This window comes from Crocodylus siamensis, chromosome 13 (assembly GCF_052110815.1).
Source record: "Crocodylus siamensis isolate JL-2025a chromosome 13, ASM5211081v1, whole genome shotgun sequence".
Taxonomy (NCBI): Eukaryota; Metazoa; Chordata; order Crocodylia; family Crocodylidae; genus Crocodylus; species Crocodylus siamensis.
In genome coordinates this window covers 28,069,408-28,076,201 of record NC_143407.1, presented here as the reverse complement: position 1 = coordinate 28,076,201, position 6,794 = coordinate 28,069,408, and the positions used below count along the sequence as shown (strand labels likewise).

The following is a 6,794-nucleotide window of genomic DNA, read 5'->3' as shown; positions in this document are numbered from 1 at the left end:
GAAGGCACGGTTTCTTTCCGGGGTAGAACAGTGCCTTTAACATTTTGATATTTTTAACGTGTCTGTGCTCACGCAGAGGTGTACGTTTGTCTCTGGGAAGGACCACACATTGCAAAAGGAAAATAAGCTATGCAAGGGAGGAGTTTGACACGGCAATCTCATTTTGACAGCATAGGTTATAGAGCTGGAACCCTGTTTTCACTCTGTGTGTGTGTGTGTGTGTGTGTGTGTGTGTGTGTGTGTGTGTGTGTGTGTGTTAACTATCCACTGTGAAGGCTTAGTCATTCTGGGGACTCTGGATAGTGTCTAAATACAAGTAATTCTCATAAATTGCAATCCAGTTGCAATAGGTTTAGTGTCTCACCTCCATTTGATTTGCCTTCCAATTAGGGAACAGGAGGAATTTTGGCCACATGCAAGATGTATAACCATTTACTGGCAGGATGAGGGATCCTTTTAATTGAATCTGTGCTTCAGTCTCTGGTCACCAGTCAGGAGATGCAACTTTTCATTCTTCCACCACTGCCAAGGTCTTGTTTAGTGAGAGCACCTTGTGAAAACAGGTATGAACTGGTCCTACCATTGTGGATGTGTTTAATTCAGCCTGTTATCAGTCCTATTAATTGTGGTGGAACCACCCATTTGTGTTCAGTTACTTACTTGCACAGGATTTTGAAGAACATTTTGTACAAAAGAGAATGTCACCCGAGTGCTGCTGATGCATTTACTCTGCAGTTTTACTCGTGGTTTACAGGATACTTCATTAGGGTGGTATTTATGCACTCTATGGTTAGGTCCAGTGCCTCTGTGCGAGCAGTATTAATGAGGGGGCCATGCCCAAGAGGGGGCAGTGGCTTGGGCCCCAGCTGGGACTTTGGAGAACTAGCACCAGGTTCCCACTGTACCACAGACCCCTTGTGTGCAGTGAGGGGAGTCGCTTGGCCTGTCTGTGCCTCAGTGCCCTATCTCCCTTCTGTAAAACGGGCATAATAGTTCCTCTCTCCCTTCTGTAAAACGGGCATAAGAGTTAGACTGACTAGTTAGAAAGTAGCCTGCTGAGTGACTACAACTAGCTGGAGGCAGCCGTTCAAATGGATTAGGTCTGAGCCAGAGATCAGCGCTTCTCACAGCACGAGCCTTGCCCCCTCAACGCTCGTCCACAAGAGCCAGTTTCTCACACCTTCCTACGAAGGAATGACTGCAAGCGCTTGCCTTCCCTCATAATGGCAGTCCAGGCCCTACATGTGTCCTTCCTCCTGGAGGTCGTAGGGGGAGACAACGCAACGGGGCCACACAAGCGCCGTAGGGCGGAGGCCGGGGGCGAGGAGGGAGCGCCGGGGTTGGGTGGCAGTGGGAGCCCAGTCGATGGAGCGGGTCAGGCGGGGAGCATGAAGCTGTCCCCAGTCGCTCCTACAGCTGGGGCTCGGCGCACGCCCTCCCTCACCTGGCTCCTGGCCTCGGCTGCCTTGATGTTCTCCCCTCTCCCCTGGCGGGGGCTTCCTCCTGGCGGCACCCCGCTCCGCCGCCGGGGCCGCCCGAGCCCAGCAGCCGCGGGAGGGAGCAGGGGGCTGAGGCCGGGGAGGGGAGCGGAGCGGAGCGGAGCGTCGCGTCGGCCAATATGAAGCGGCTCCCGCGAGCAGGAGCTGTACGTGGGCAGCCGCTCCTCGCCCGCCCCCCGCCCCGCCGTGCGTGCGCCCGGCTCCGCCGCCCAGACGCGCCGCGGAGCCCCGGGGCTCCCGAGGGAGGCGGGGATGGGGGGCGCTCCCCCCCGGGCCGCGGGGGCGACAGGCGGGCGGAGCCCTCCGGCCTCCCAGCACGTGGACTGAGCGCCGGGCTCGCTCGCCTGGCACAGGTGCGGCCGCGCCAACCGCCAACCGCCGCCCGCCTGAGGAGGAGCACCCGCACCTGCAGGGCGGCTCGCCCGGAGACCTGTAGCCGCGGGGCCGGCGGCCGCCCAGGTGAGCGGGGGGCTCGGGGGACCTCAGCCCAGGTGTGTGTGTGTGCGCGTGTGTGTGTGCGTGCGTGCGTGTGCGCACGGATGCCGCCCGCCCTCAGCAGGTAGCCGGGCAGATGCGGCCTGGGCGGGGGCAGCCGGCTGCTTCCCGGGCCCACCTGTGCCCCCTTGTCCTGGCAGCACCCGCCCGCAGATGCTGTGTGCGTGTGTGTTGGGGGTGCTGCATGTACACACAACCCAAGACGAGTTGCCAGCACAAAAGCCCTCCTGTTCCCCATCCAGCAGGGTCCTTTTGCATCAGTCCAGGACCCCCTTTCCTTAAAAAAGACCGCCCTGCTAACGAGCTAAGGCTGTGCCAGAGGGAACAGAAGATGGAGATGTGATGTCTCTTTGGCCCACGGAGAGCACCGGATTCAATCCAGTTGCCCTGTGGGTGAATTAGGCCCGTGGGATTCAGTCGTGGCAGGAGCCAGAGAGGGTCACAGGCTTGCCTAGGAATAGGTTTGATGGATTCAAATTTGATTCAGATTTTTAAAAAAATATATGACTTCAATCATTATTGATTGGGAACTGATTTGCTTTTTAAAGAGCAAAAGGCTTACATTTAAGGGGAGAGGGGGGCACAAAACCTAATCAGTCTTGCTCCTTGAGGGCTTTAGCCTCTGCATGATGCTTTCTCCTGGCTCTCATTTGTTGCTCCAACCTTTCTCAGCCAAGAAGTTTCTGCTAACATTTTCTGGTCTGCGGAAGTCGTGTTTTTCCTCTGGCCACCTGCACAACAGTGCTAACTTGTGTGCACAGTGCAAGGCAGTGCTGAATGCCAAATAGCTTTTTGGTGTTAGCAATGACTTGGGTTTTGCAGTTTGTAAAGAGATTGACGGTCTCCATGAGGAAACTATAGTGGACTCTGATCACCTGCGGGCACAGCTGTCCAAGGTATCGTTGGTCTAAATTCTCTGCAGCTGTTTCTGATTAAAAGAGGGTACTACAACCCATTTTATGTATTGAGCTATTGAATCACCCCTCCTGATATCCTTGGAAATGGAATTTCTCTGTTGTTCGGTTGCAAAATGGATGCATTGGCTGTGATTGGGTATAGATTTGATTGACTGCATTGCTTGCATCATGTAGGCAGCTGACATCAAAACGATACTTTTGTCTGGAGTCCAAAAGAACCATATAAGTGACTGTCTGTGATCAGGTTCCGTATGTTGTCTTGGAGCAAACTGCAGCTGTAAAGCCCCCCCTCCTAAATTTGTTTTGTAACGAGCCTTTCATTGCAAGGATGAAATTTAGGTCACGTTGTTTGGGATTTTTCTTCAACGTTGAGTTACTGTTGCTGTGACGCTTCCTTGACTTGAAACAATGCACTCTTCCAGTCTCAGACCGTGACCAATGGAAGTTCTGTATTGTAGATACACCGGTAGCTTGGAATATAATACATTCCACCAGGTAAGCACCGGGAACGTCTTCTTTTTCTTCAAAGACCATCTCAGCTGCTTTTCCATCTGGTATTTCTGTGAAAGAGTTTTTAGTTACTGACAGAAACTGCTTTAGCTTTACGTGGCACAAGAAGCTTCAATAGGACAAATTTATTCCTGTGCCGTTTTGCTGCTCTTTATTTTCTGTGCATTCTTCTTTGGGATATGGCTGGCATATAGGGAGTTGAAACCTGACTTGAACAAAGTTGCATGGAGTATAAAGACAGAATTTAGGATTTGCTGTATGTAGCTGTGGAGGCTATTACACCCGGGTTGGATCTGGGTTCCTTACTCCCAGCATGTTTCTAACTGCAGGATCAGACCTTCCAGGGTGAGCTCTACCCTGGAAGGTGCTGGGGATGTTTTTCATCACTGACTTAAAACCTTGTCTGGATCTTGCTGACAGTCTCTTGTTAACTTTAACAATGCCAGATCAGGTCTATAAGGCATATTCTTTCAGCTGATGAAGTCTATTACAGTGCAGAACGTTATATATCATGTATGTTGTAGCACTCCTAACTCATGTAGCAAGCATTTTCTTCTGCTTGTAGATGCTAACTGTATAGCTGAAACCTAATTTTATACAGAATACTATTTTCTCACATTTTACACAATGCAAGGCAAAGTTGTATACTCTTGCTTTCCCCATCAACATGTATACGTACACACTGTATTACTTTGCTATTATGCAGTCATTGTCCAATCATAATGTGGTTTAGGATTGTGCTGATGCAGCTTGTCTATAGCATATTATGAGATATACACTGGAAAAACTGGCCACAAAACATTTGTTTAGGTATATAGCTCAACAGCACAAGTGCAAGCTCTCTAAAATACATTTAAATGGCTAGCACCACTCTTCTACTTCAGTCTTCAGAAAACCTTTCTCAGTAAGTTGTAATACAAGGCAAAATTATTTCCTTTTCTAGATATAGCTTGATTACTATATAGTTTAGTAAGCTAATTGCGAAGGTATGTGGGACGGTATCTTTAAATAGTGGCAAGACACTGGTACCAGAGGCCATCTGGTTCCATCTTCAACCTTTAATTATAAATTTAAAAAATGACCCAGGTGACAATTGTTTCTATCAGAAATAGCAGTGTGCATCATTTGGGTCAGTTTCTAGACATACAACTTCATTGATTCAGCATGGATTATGAAAGGCAAAAACTGTTAATAGATGTAGAAGAAAATGGGAGGGGTTTTTTTTGTTTTTGTTTTTTTTAATATTTTGGGAAAATATATTATATCATGGGCCTGGGAAATGCGTTTTAGAACGTTTGTTGTACACAACCGAACTGTGTTATGTTAAACTTTTAAAGCATTTGCTTTATGGGTACTGTAAATAATATCAAGTACGTTTTATATGTAAGGGAAATGTAGTTAGCTGTAATAGTCACTGAAGGAACTGATATTTATAAGGAGGCTCTCTGAAGCTAGATGGCTCCTGATTTATACTTTGCATCTCTGAATTTGACTTTGTGTTTTCAATGGGAGCAAGTGCAGGATATTATGTAACAGCACTTGGGTTATCATTAAAAGGAGACGATACAGATGTTCTATTTTATGTTATTGCCTTTAATTAAATGCATCCCAATTTGACAAAAAGAATTAAAATGAAAATGCTACTTAGAATAAAGATGCTAAACAATGATAATAAAAATCACACTGGATTTTTAAGTCTGCTGAACCCAAAATCCATGGGTACTATGTTAAAAATGTATAGAGATTATGTGGGCGGTTTTAAAACTGCCCTTTCATTGCACTTAATTTCTGTTTATGTACTTTTGAGGACATAATTGTACATACATTTTTACAGCATGATAAAAGAAAACCTTAAACATCTGCACTGCATGCTGTCATTAAGCCTGTTCTCCTGGCTGTGGCTTACAAACAGTCTACCTCCCCTTTTTCATAATAAATTACCATACTATTTAATTTAGTTCTGAGGTTTCAGATTGATGTCACTCACTGCTTGCAGCCATACCACTTTGTGTTGCGATCCTATCAGCATAAATGGGAAACCTCCAAAGAGCCACCTGGGGGTTGCAAGGCACGGTGTTGATAATTCAGTAGCGGTCACTGGTCTCTGAATTGTCGATGGCACAGCATGGTTGTAGGGAGCATTGTGTAAGTGGTTTTAGGCTAGATTCTTATTAAACCTGCCTGTTTTTCTGCCTCTCTGTGCTGTAATTGCTGCACTTTTATGCTGTATTCATCACCTTGGTATTTGAAATCATTTGTTCAGCCCGGTTGCATCATGTGTTCTTAGATTGATTAGAATTGTAATCCAGCGCTCTGTCTTCCAGATCAGGCATAAACGGAAGATGTGATCATTACGATTCCACTGGCACTTCTTCAAGAAGGGGCGGGGGGAGGGTAACATCCAAAAACATGAGACACCATGTGTGATGAGTCCAAATCCATATGTGCATGTGTTCAAGCAAAGCATCCAGAGTGATGTGGGATCCATTTATGTTGCTGTAAAGAAATGTAGTTCACCCCTCAATCCTTTGGATAAGAAGTGAGAGGGCCAAGAAGTCCGTTTGGAAAGTGGATGACTGTGTATGACTAAGGTGATATGCCTTGAAATGGGGACGGTTGACAAGCCTATTTATGTCCCATCAAAATTCAGTTCAGGCTATTGTATTCCTGACTAAACTTCACCTCTGTTTGTCTTCACTTCTTGTCTGTGGCCATAACTATGCAAAAAGATTCCTGTGGGCTGAAGCTCACTGAAGTCAAGGAATAGGGCCTGCAACTCAATGAGATTGGGCCATAGCATTATAAAGATCTCCGGTGGCAACAGACATCAAAAGATCATCTAATCCAGCTCCTACTACTGGTCAATTATATCCAGACCATCCCTGACTGATGTATGTCTGTCTTATTTCTAAAAATCTCCAACCAGGTGATTCTACTATAATCCCAGATAGCTCAATTTGCAGCAAAAATTTGGGTTAAGTAGCGTCGAAACACTAAAAAAAGAGGCTAATTTGTTTTGGCCTTTCCTTGTGGGCATAGAGAACCGTTGATTACGCACCCCTTTTTAATGACATTTTGCATATTGGAAGATTGTTATATCATCGCCCCGTCACCTGCCTTCTGTTTCCTAGCCCTTATTCCTTTAGCGTTTTGTCAGAGGCTATGTTCTCCCAATTAATTTTGCCTGACTTCTATAACGGCAGCAGCAGCAGCATGTAGGTAAGGTCTGATCCTTTGGGTGTACATTGGAAGGAGCTAGCCTTTTGGTTGTACAATGAGTTAGCTTTCCAAATGCTTTAGAAAGTTTACTACCTAGAGGAAAGGTGCTATTAAAATGTCAGCTCAAGATGTGCTCACGGTACACATTGACCTA

At 46.6% G+C, this 6,794-nt stretch overlaps 1 protein-coding gene across 1 annotated transcript in view; it reads left to right on the top strand.

The window, feature by feature from the left end:
• The first annotated feature begins 1,670 nt into the window (after positions 1-1,670).
• The window catches only part of CALN1 (calneuron 1), a 178,266-nt gene continuing 173,142 nt past the window's right edge, over positions 1,671-6,794 (top strand). The window contains exon 1 of the mRNA XM_090026006.1: positions 1,671-1,958. The gene's annotated coding sequence lies outside the window, so the exon portion shown is untranslated. The remainder of the gene's footprint in view (positions 1,959-6,794) is intronic.